The following is a 12,201-nucleotide window of genomic DNA, read 5'->3' as shown; positions in this document are numbered from 1 at the left end:
ATCGTCTCTATGTGTAGTTTTTATTCAATTACAAAATAGAGGGGTATAATCTTTCATACTTCAAACCTTATTTTACACAGTGGGTTTAGTGGGTTTCGCGGCGTGGGGTTAGGGTTTTGCGATGGTTAGTGGGGAAGGTGGCTGGGTGGCTTTGGGGGTTGGGAGGGCCTGTCGGCCATTTTCTGGGTGGGGGAAGGTGGCTGGGTGGTTTTGGGGGTTGGGAGGGCCTATCGGCCATTTTCAGGGTGGGGGAAGTGGTAGAGGGAAATAATCGGTCGTTGGACAATTACCCTAAAACCAAACAATAATTATACCTAAACCAACCTAAGACAAGTCTAGGGTAAGTAGAGGATCGTATCCACAGGGAATGGGTAAGTACACCGAGAGTATGAAACGGTTGCAATCTAGTTCGGTCACAAATTGGGGGTTTTGATTAGGTAACTACTATGGAGACAAACACTAGGGGGAAATGGGAATCGACGCCAACCAAACCAATGGATCAAAACACTAGGCAAGCATGAACACAAATTGGGTGATAGAGAGGGCACTCAATGTTGCCTTCTTTCGAAGCCACAACACTAAGCATTCCTAAGCCAAACTCAACTAACAAGATAGGCCAACCAAGTCTTAACAATGAGAAGTAGACTACTAACTCGGGTTTGTCTTTCGATCGGTCCACGAAAGCATTAAAGCACAAGCAATTGAGATTTCTCACCTAATTGTTGCAACTAAGACTACTACATCATTCAAACAAGGAACCGTAATCAAGAGGAATTTAGCATAACCATATAAGAAAAGGCTCACAACTAGACTCCATCTCTCAATGCAAGCATAAAAGTGAATACATGAGCAATAAGTGGCCATCCAATTACACATGCAATTAACCAATTCTTTAACAATCAATCATCAACCCAAAATGAACATGCAAGCACAAACATCAATTAACTCATGGCTTGGTTGGGTCTTCACCCAACCCCTAGCTAATTAACTACTCATTAAACATGGTGAAGGATATCAAAACAACAAGTTCCAATTCAAACATTAAATTAATAAGTTCAGAGGAGTAGTAGGAATAAGGTAGATTGGACATGCAACAACAATTAAGCAAGATCAAGAGAGAAATTAACAATTCAAAGTAAATAAAAACTGAAATTAAAGAGTAAGAGATAGAGGAAAGAGATTACTTAAAATGCTTCAAAGTTGAGAAATTGTTGAAATCAAGAGAACAATCTTCAATTAATCTATTACAATGATTGAGTTTGAGAAGATCTAAGCTAATTAATGAGGGTTGAGAAGAACTAAGGGCCTAAGAAAACTAAAGGGAAGAAGATCATCTTCTCCAAGGAAGAAGATGCAGAAAACTGAAGCCAAGGGTCGTATTTATACACCCCGAAATAACATTGTAAAATCCGCCCAAAAAGTCAGGTCTGCATGTAGGAGCGCCCGCTCCTACATAGAGGAGCGCCCGCTCCTCAGGCTGGAGCGCCATCTCCTGGATCTTGCGCGCCCTCTCCTCCTGCAGCAATTTGAGGCAGTTTGTGGAAGATCAGGGAGGAGCGCCCGCTCCTACTATGGTGCACGCCCTCCCCTAGCTGGGAATAAAGAGAGGCAGATTGTGGCGCTTGGGGTAAGAGCGCCCTCTCCTAAGGGGTTGCACGCCCTCTCCTCTTGTGCTTTGCTTCCAATATAGTTCTTCATGTTCATGCTATATGACCAATTTCTCCTTGCATCTACAAACACGAACACACACATAAAAAAGAACGGGGAAGCCAAAAGTTGTAATCATCCACAAAAAGGAGTCGGAAAAGGGGGGGTAAAGAGGGGAAAATGACAACAAAATTGTGCTAAAAATACCATGATAAGTGGACAAATAAAACACTTATCAGGAAGGTGGCTGGGTGGTTTTGGGGTGGCTGGGATGGATTTTGTTTAATTTTTTCCTTTTTAATTTTTTTTAATATTAGGCCAATCATGCTGACATGTGGTGTTTTAAAAATAATATTTACCTTTTCAGCAGGTAACCAGTTTTGGGACTGCGGGAGGAAAACTCAGTGCATAGTTAGGATTATTAAAAAATAAACTTTAATTGAGATTTTTAGAAGTAAATCGACAATGGTTGGAATTATTAAAGTGTATTTTTCCTAAAAAAATCTTACTCGTATTATTATGGATACCCCATATTGCTATGTAAGGCCCTGTTCTTTTCACCTTAAAAAAATATTAAGTAAATTTAATTTTTGTTCAGTAAAAATAAGTTCAGTTCAGTAAAATTAATTTCTGTTCAGTAAAAATAAGTTCAGTTTAGTAAAATTCAGTTTTCTTAAAGAAGAATTGTAATAGAAAATCAATACAAATAATTTCAATTCAGAAAAAATAATTTCAGCTCAGTAAAATTAATTTAAGTTTAGTAAAAATAATTTAAGTTTAGGAAAAATTATTTCAGTTCAGTAAAAATAATTTTAGTTCAGCAAAATTAAGGTGAACAGAACGGAACCTAAGTTGGATTTATCATAATAATAAGGGCATGTTCATCTTGAAAACAAATGGAGCGCATTTTTTGAGAGGAACTGTAAAAAAATTTCTCCCACCTGTTTGGGAGCTTTACGCCGCTGTACGGCTGTACCCCTCCCCCCTTCACTCACTCCTCCACTGAATTCTCGTTGAAGCGGTTTCAAAGTGAGCTTTCTTTCCTCCATTGAAGCAGTTTTTGAGGTAAGATGTTTATGCTCTTTAAATCATCGAATATCAATTTCGCGATTTAGGGTTTATCGTTAATTTATTTCGATTTAGGGTTCTTCTAATGTGGTTTATTAAATTATTGGTTTATTATACAATTACTGAAAGATTATCACAATGCTAGGATTTTGATATTCATATTCTGAAGAGAGGCTATTTAATTTGACAATTGAATCCAATTTGGTTGCTAATGTGTTGCAGAACCCTATAATTTTAGGACAGGACTATGAAAATGGAGTTTGTTCAGATTATTTCTTGAGCCCATTAGCTTATTTCTGGTTTATACTAAGTTTGTGATTTTAAGTATGATATAAGGAGTGATTTGTTGATTCAAGTTTGAATCTTTTTAATGAGGATTTGTTTGTTTTTTGGAATGTGGAGTGAGAAAAAGAAAACTAATACTCGTATGATGGCTGATTTCTCTTTAAGTAAGCAAGGAAATGATAATAACGCCGAACCAATGGCATATAATTCTTTAACAATCTTGAACAAAAATGCATCCGATTCACTAACATCTCTATCTGTTTGCATTGAAAGGATGAATAATATGACAATTTTCCTAGGTTAGCGAACAAGCTTACACTGATAGCCTATATTATTCATACAATCTCCTTGAACATCTTTTTTAGTGTTACCCCAATAGAGCTTAGGTGAAGCAGAATGATTGTCATTTTCAAATATTTCTATGATGCTCATTTTTAGAATAGGAAGAAAGCACTTACATTTGATTACTCTATGTTTGTATAATATGTAGAGAAAAGAAGGAAGAGTGAAAGTTTTATTTGGTATTCCAAAGTTAGAGCAAACTGCATTGTAATCTTTCCTCAATCTATCGGTCTCTCCTCACATCATATCAAAACAAATAAACTTCTTTTTTTGTGTTTCAAATTCTTTCAAGTCTAAGCGTGCAAGAGAAGAAACTGTTTTTTTCGGGATGTATTTGTTTAGGATTGGCAAAGGGGTAGAGGTGATGGTGAATCGGATGTATTTGTTCAGGATTGGCAAAGACGTTTGTGTCATTGGTTCTCCATACTTATCATTTCCGCTCTTTTGTACTGTATGCTTTGTCTTATACTAGCTTTGTGACTAGATTGAGAATAAGTTCGTGTTACTTGGATTAGGAAACTTATATCCTCACTCCTTAACTCATTGGATATGTACATGGAAGACTTCGACTTTTTTTTTTGTGTGTGTAACATTAAGGATACTGAGCTGCGGTCCTCGTGGATGAAAGTTTTTTGTAATTTTAAGGAGGGATGTGATAAATTTACTCCAATCTTTAGTGATTTGCCTTGGTTTTGTTCTTTTGGAGTTTGTGTCTTTATTGTGTGAAAGCGGTTTTGTTGCTCACATGCTGGCTAACGTAAAAGTGGTTGGACCTTCTGAGTGCCAAGATTGTCAAGTTTAGTTTCCCTTTTTTAGGCTGACTTTTGATGTGCTACCCTTTATCTCGCCGAGATCGAATTTGGTAGGGCCTTGGGAAAAGGGGGGGGGGGGGGGGGGGGGAGGGTGGGTGGGTTATTATTGTTATAATTTTTATAAAGTACTAAGACAAAATGAGAAATACTTTCTCATTCTTCTTTCAACTTATTTTTTGTGATCTTTACATTAGTATATCCTAGAAGCACCTGAAAGGCTCTTGTAGGACTATGAAATTTAACATGGAAATATAGTGAGCTGGAAAATATTTTTGGCTTTATGGTATGATTGAACCTTAAGTGAATCCTTTGCAGTTTATATATATACCACGGATATGCTTTAAAGGCCTATCAGGCTTTCATTTTGCCAAAGGTCAAGGGAACCCATTAGGAAGTTCTTTAAGGTTTGCTGTGAAGGCAGCAATTTGTTGGAAAGCCTAAATGATCAGTATTGCCTGGGGATTATTTCTGGAAAGTACAGAGTTGGCTTAAATTTTGGGTTGTATGCAAATTCTTCCTTGTTAAGAAGAACCAACCTATTTATCCAAGCTTCCTTCCCATACTACACCAGTGGCCTTTGGTTGAAAATTTTGCACTCTAGATAATTTGTTTGCTTATCTTGGCAATATTTGTGCTATTAATTTTTCACCTGTAACGACACTCAGGGTAGAAAATCTCAATATAGCTATTTTAAGGAAGGTATTTCTACAATAATTATGCTAATTTGGTGTTTGGGGGAAGTTTTGGAGTTTTTGAAAAGTGATCACATCACAAAAATTAAAGAAGGAAGAAAACTAGGCTCTGTTTACAGTTCACTAATTTGAAAGCAATGCTTCATGTTTTTTTTGTTGATAGTTATATGTGGAAATGATATATCTTTATAGCTATATGGTGGGCTTATACTTACTGTATCAATTGTTCTGCAATTTGTAAAGCAGGCTAAGCCATGAGTACAAAGATCCGTGTAGTGGTTAGCTCTTTTGGCCGTCCATTTTTGGAAAGCCTTCCACCTCATACACAAAAGATTTCACTGCCTGAAACTAGAGTATTATATACTGTTCTACGGTCACCTCACATTGACAAAAAGTCCCGAGAACAATTTGAGACAAGGGTCCAGAAATGTGTACTGGACATAAAAGCTGAGAGGCATGAATTGCGCCACAAGCTGTTTTGGTTAGCACGTCATCGTATGTTTGGAGGTCAAATGGAAGTCCAAGTATTTTCTAAGACTCGTCTAGACCCTAAGCTTTTGCCTCTCCCGCAAAGAAAGCCTTAGTATCTTTTCTGCTGTCATCTCAGTGTATGGAGCTCTCAATTTTATTGGTTAAATTCTTGATTTCAGATCTCTTTGTAGCTTTTGTTGAGACCAGATTGTTCCAACTACCTGTTTAAGGAAGCTTCTTTTTTTGGTTTCTTGTTATACTTCAACAAATAATTCTTGCACTGTCAGATGCTTGTGTCGTTAAAGTTTTATGAATGGATATTAGAATTTTGTACATCAGTGGAGTTTACCTATAAGTTGAAGCTAGAACTATGCCAAATTCTGGCTATGAAATCTCTCATGGATGTACTGGTTAATCAATTTTTGGCTATGAGAAAATGTTACAGGTTTGTTACTGGAGAACAAGTTTGTCTACGTATTGGGAAATTGCCGGGTTTTGTTACCCCTTGTGCTGTTCTTTGGGTCAATGATGATCAGATCATGTAACGAGGTCTTGCTGCTCTAATACTGTGTATTTTCTTCAGTTCACCAATCTACTGAATCTAAGCAGAAAGCAACTGTTAACATAGTTGGGAAAAATAGTTGGATTGGATTATGCAGTTTTTTGTCAGCAAGACTTGCCATGTACGAAGTAATTTTACTAGCAAGGTATACGAAGTATTTGTATACTCTTTAGATTATGTATGCTAGAACTTAAGCAGGAGTAATGATATTTACTTCGACTCTTTGAGATTTCAAGTACTAAATTACAACTCCCTCTGTCATAAAATAACTAGGGAAATTATCAATGATACCCTAGTGGTTTTGGCTTTTATCAATGGTACACTTCATTAAACTTTCATTATCAGTGGCACTCTTATAATTTACCCTTAATTACCCTTAATTAAATGTTTGTTTAATTAGGAGGGTTAATGGGCTAGGCAACGCGAAAAGACTTAAATGCCCCTTTTAATCTCCCTCCAAAAATCCCAACATTTTTCCCTCCTTTTATTTCTTTCCTATTTCATATATAACCTTCACCCCTCTCTTCCCTGTTTCCATTTCTTTCTGAAATTTTCTCTCTAATCTACAATTTTTTCAAGGGTTTTATATTAATGGCTTCTTCTGGAAGGGTTTCATCTTCAAGCAATTTGAATGGGGGAGTTACATGGTTTAGAGCCATGAATTGCAATTGTGAACCACCAAGAGTTGCGGATATTAGATTTTCAAACTCCATTGCGAATCCTAGAAGGCCATATTATAAGTGTAGGCTATGTGAATTCTTTATGTGGGTAAGTGAAGACCAAATTTCAAGGGACATAGGAGGGAGGCAAGGATCCATGGCTAGGTGTTGTTCATGCATTAAGGGTAGAATTTACAGAGTGTATGCACCTGATGAATTTGCTGATTTCATGTACATGGTTGTGAAATTAGCTCTAGTGATGTATTTGGTGTTGTTGATTGTGGCTTTGAAATAGTAACCTTTTTAAGATAGTGGTTTGAAAACATGTACTGAATTTGTAGTTGAAATTAATGGAAGTTGTTTATCTTCATGTTATATTGCAACATTTGTCTTTAGTTTACTGTTTTGAGAGAGCACAAAAATAAGCAAATAAGTACTAACATAATCATATATATATGCAAACAAGTCATGCTGTATTGCTTCCCAAAAAAACAGCTAGTTCTGCTAAGTACTTTACAGAAGTCATGCTGCATTCACAGCTAAGTACTTTCCCAAAAAAAAAAAGACAAGTTCTTGCATTAATAAAAACTGGTAAAACATGTTCAAAAACTGATTGAATACATCAAAGTCAGTCCTAATAACCTACTGCTGCAGCAACCAAACAGATTTCAGGGAGATTGGGACAAGTCCTGTGGTTGGCTTGGCAATTGTGAAGAAGAGATCTCTGTAGCAGCATACATAGCTCTAGCTTCCTTTGCTGCATTTGACTGATCCCTTGATCTTGTGTTCCTAACAACCATTGCCTTCACTGACTGTAACTCCTTTCCAGTTAAACCACCCTTGCAAGTTGCTTTGTTGTGGCCTAAATTCCCACAATTGCTGCATTTCACTGTTCTAGACCTCTTCCTTGGTTGGTCTTCACCCTCTTCTCTTTTCCTGTTTCTACTTGGCCTACCAACACCTCTCTTCATCTTTGGTGGGTGGATGTGCCGAGGGTGGGTAGCATCAATAGGTGGTCATTGACTTGAATTAGGAAATGGGTGAATCACAAAATTGTGCACTTGCTTGTAGGTTCTAGCAGAGTACCATGAGCTCACATAATTGTATGGATCAACTTTGGCATGTAGCATTGCCCTCACTGCATGTCTGCATGGTATACTGATGTGTTCATTTTATATATATATTTATCCCCGTCCCTTGGTCGTAATTAGTAGTGTTTTTGGCTCCTACGAGCCACTTTTATTACTAATTTGTGTTTTCCAGTGCTTTGGTAGTTTTGCTTGAGTTTTGTAGGAATTTGCGTACTTGGAGCAATTTCCCGGGTTTTTCGAGGAGCATCTACAAGTATTGGAAGACCGCGACCGCTTTCGATAGCCCAAGGCCGATTGGAGGGATCAAATCGGTGATTAAGGGCTCGGTTATGAAGATTTGAGGACTTGGGCCAAGTTCGGAGGCCCAAGAGTTGGAGATTTCGAAGCCCATGAGCATCGCCCAAGTCCACTCTCTCCGCCCGGAGGCGCGCCCGGTCGGGCGGGCCAAATCAACATGCACCCGGTGCACGCGCCCGGCCGGGCGCGAGAAAGCTTTTGGGGAGAAAAAGGCGGGCCCGGTCGGGCGAGCCCTTGCCCGACCGGGCGCGTGTCGTTCCTCAGAGACGATTAGCTTTCCGTTTTGTTTTGTTTTAGCGTTAACTCTTGCTTAGTATTAATGTAATTCTATTAGGCAAGATTAGGAGATCTTATCATTATTATTACTCTAGTTTAGTTTTTTCTCCCCCTTCTCTCTACTTAACTTTCTCTCTCTAGATTTTATTTCCTTTCCTTGTTCCTCACACTCTTGTAATTCCGCCGTCTTGGTACGATTTCTCCTTTAATTAATCTCAGTATTTTACTCTTTCCGATTTCTGTTATGTTTTGTTTAATTATTATGTTTTGTTTAGTTTTGATTATGTCCGAGTAGTTTAATTCTAGGGTTTATGGGGATCCATAATTAATATGAAGGGGTAATTTATTATTATTGATTATTGACTTTGCATAATAATTTCTTATTGAATTGTTCTAATTCTTTGCAATTGGATTATGAATCGAGCAGATGTAATTTGATTGTGAATGTTTAGCAATATTGAATTGATGAATCGAGCAGATGTTAATTCGATATTAAAGGCTATTTTCAATAGGAACTTAGATCTAGTAAATTGCGAGAGCCTGTTAGATCTATGCTGGTTAATAAATTGCGAGAGCCTGTTAATCATGTTATTTGTGCAATGTTGATTGATTGATTGTTATGTTTTATCCCAGAATATTAATTATTGGTGAACCTGTGACCCTAGACCTTCTTATATCTGATTTTCTCCTTAAACTTAATCTTCGTAGTATAGTTTCATATTATAACAACAATTTGGTTACCTTGATAATTTAGACTATATTAGTTAATTAGGAGTAGAAAGACCAGTTTCCCTGTGGATTCGACCCTACTTCCCTATCTACTTTAGTTAGAGGATTTAGGTATTTCTTTTGATTAGGTGATACGACTTTAGCCTGTCAAAATTTGGCGCCGTTGCCGGGGAAACGGTTTTATTTTTATTTCTAATTGTTTTTATAGTTTAGATTATTTTCTTTTTTGCCTCAAGGGACATTAGTTCTTTGAGGTAGTACTAATATCTGTTTTTTTTTAGTTCTTTGTTTATGCCCAGGTGTTCCAGATCAGGTTACATTCCATTCGATCCTGAGATCGAACGCTCGTTTCATAGACAAAAGAATCTTTACAGGCAGATCTTAGCAGATTCCGGGAGTAGTGATATTCCTGGAAATCCATTACCTTCCTCTAGTGATTCGGAGCATTCTTCTGATTCAGAACTAGAGATGGGTACACCACCACCTCCACCACCTCGTAAGCTTAGCGATTATTCGCAACCATCGCTGACAGATTTTCCGCATCTTTCTCCTACGCCCGATCTCGAGGGAGTCCAGTTCGAGATCAAGCCCCAATTCATTACGATGATAGAAAGGAAGCAATTCAGTGGAGCAAAGGGTGAAGATCCTAATCTTCACATTGCAGATTTCTGTCAATACTGCAATACTATTAGGCAGAATGGGGTAACGCAGGATCAAATCAGGGAGATTCTTTTTCCCTTTTCTTTATGTGGAAAAGCTAAATTATGGTTTAATGGTTTGAATAGAGTTGCACTTGGTATTACTAACTGGGAGACTCTTGCGTTGAATTTTTATAATAAATATTACCCTGTAGAGAAAACAGCTTTATTGAGAAGCGCCATCCAGAATTTTGCCCAAGAGGCAGATGAAGCATTATATGAAGCTTGGGAAAGATTCAAGGATCTGCAGAGGGAGTGTCCCCACCACAATTTGGCGAAGTGGCAGTTGATTCAAGCTTTTTACAATGGTTTAGGAAATGCATCTAGGACAATTTTAGATTCCGCAGCTAGCGGTAGATTTATGAATTTAAATGTTGATGATGCAGGTCAGGTTATCGAAGATATGGCAATCCATAATTCCCAATATGGGAATGCTAGAGGCTTTGCTAACAAGGGCAAGCATCATGTTGATTCAGTCACTTTATTGCAAAGCCAGCTTACTTCTATTTGTCAGAAACTAGATAATCTTACTACTAACAATCCTAATTCTGTTGCTAATGTTTCTGCTGTTTCTAATAATGCTAATGATGCTTTCTGTGAAAATTGTGGAAGTATAGGTCATTTTGAACAAGATTGCAGGAGTTCAATGGAGCAAGTTAATGCTTTTCAAACTTACAAGCAAAATAACCCATACTCCAATTCCTACAATCCTGGCTACCGGAACCATCCCTACCTATCTTACCGTAGCACCAATGTTCAAAATCCTCCACCTCCACAACAACCACAACAAGCACCCCCTCCACAGCAGAAATATTACCATCCTCATGCTAATCAGAAACCCCCATCACAGCCCCCTACTACATCTTCTGACCCTGCTTTATCAGAAATTAGGGCAATGCTGACCAACATGCAAAAACATATGGAGAGTAGAGACCAACAGATTGACTCTATTATAGCCCATAATAAAGTCATGGACACCCAAATAGCACAATTGTCCTCTACCCTTCAATCTCGTCAGCAGGGAGCTTTACCAGCGCAGGGAATGCAACCAACGGATCATGCTAATGCAATCACCCTAAGGAGTGGTTCACACTATGATGGGCCCCAAATGCCCAAAGAGGATGAACCTGAATTATCTGACATTGCTAATCCTGATTCCTTTGTACCAATTTCCCCTGCAGGGCTGCAGGGTAAAATTCCTGATGCTAATATTTTTGATGATTCATTGCAGGGTACAACCCCAGGGAAGGATGCACCCCAGGAGAAGAGTAGGGAAGCACCACCAGTTATCAAGCTACCTTTTCCCAACCGTCACTTGAAGACTAAGTTGGATAAACAGTTTGGTAAGTTTTTGGAGGTTGTTAAAAATTTGCAGGTAACAGTTCCTTTCACAGAATTTATTACTCAGGTTCCTGCATATGCTAAATTTATGAAAGACATTCTGACTAGGAAGAGGGCCTTTAATGAGGTAGAAACCGTAGCATTCACTGAGGAATGTAGTGCACTTTTACAGAATAAATCCCCTCCTAAATTAAAGGATCCCGGTAGTTTTTCTATCCCCTGTCATATTGGTAATGTCTTCATTGATAAAGCATTATGTGATCTAGGTGCTTCTGTTAGTGTAATGCCATCGTCTGTTTGTGCTAAATTAAATATGGGTGATTTAAAAGTTACTAATATAACATTGCAAATGGCAGACCGTTCTGTTAAATACCCCTTAGGTATTTTAGAGGATGTACCTGTTAGAGTTGGTAAATTTTTTATCCCCGTTGATTTTGTTGTTCTAGACATGGCTGAGGACACGCAAATTCCCATTATATTAGGTAGACCTTTTCTCCATACTGCAGGAGCCATTATTGACGTCAAAAATGGTAAACTAACCCTTTCTGTAGGCGACGATAATATCACGTTTAATTTAGGGAAAGTTTTAAAAGGTCCAATGCTTGAAGAAAATTGTTATTTGATTGATGTGCTTGATATAATGGATGATATTTGTGAGGAAAGCTTACCACAGGTTCTTGCAAGGGACCCCTTGGAGGAAATTCTTTGTGGAAATTTGTCTGCAGGTGACATGAGCGTATGGAGCAAGGAGGTGGACGATTTAGAAAGAGCTCTTGCCACCGAGGAATCTGATCTTAATGATTGTGTGAAGGTAGTAAATTTGGTTCAGGAATCAAAACCTGCAGAGGTGAAGAAACCTGAACTAAAACCTCTCCCTTCCCATTTAAAATATGTTTTCCTTGATGAGCAGGAATTGTACCCTGTGATCATTAGTACTGCACTGGATGACCCACAAATTTCTCAACTTTTAGAGGTTCTCCGAACCCACAAAAGGGCAATAGGGTATAGTATTGATGATCTCAAGGGTATAAGCCCTGATTTTTGTATGCACAGGATACACTTAGAGGACAATTACAAGCCCTGCGTTCAACCCCAGAGGAGGTTGAATCCTAATATGCAAGAGGTAGTCAAGAAAGAGGTTATGAAGTTACTTGATGCATGTATCATCTATCCTATTTCTGACTCTAAATGGGTAAGTCCTGTACAGGTGGTTCCTAAGAAGGGTGGGATG

At 38.2% G+C, this 12,201-nt stretch overlaps 1 long non-coding RNA gene across 1 annotated transcript; it reads left to right on the top strand.

Moving 5' to 3' along the window:
• The first annotated feature begins 2,557 nt into the window (after positions 1-2,557).
• Positions 2,558-5,709, top strand: LOC145612194 (uncharacterized). The gene is made up of 2 exons (XR_014106551.1): positions 2,558-2,712; positions 5,093-5,709. It is a non-coding gene; the product is annotated as an uncharacterized LOC145612194 (long non-coding RNA).
• Positions 5,710-12,201: the final 6,492 nt, after the last annotated feature.

Source organism: Chenopodium album, chromosome 24 (assembly GCF_948465745.1).
Source record: "Chenopodium album chromosome 24, dcCheAlbu1.1, whole genome shotgun sequence".
NCBI lineage: Eukaryota > Viridiplantae > Streptophyta > Magnoliopsida > Caryophyllales > Amaranthaceae > Chenopodium > Chenopodium album.
Note: the sequence above shows the minus strand (reverse complement) of the source record. Positions and strands in the feature narration are given on the sequence as shown.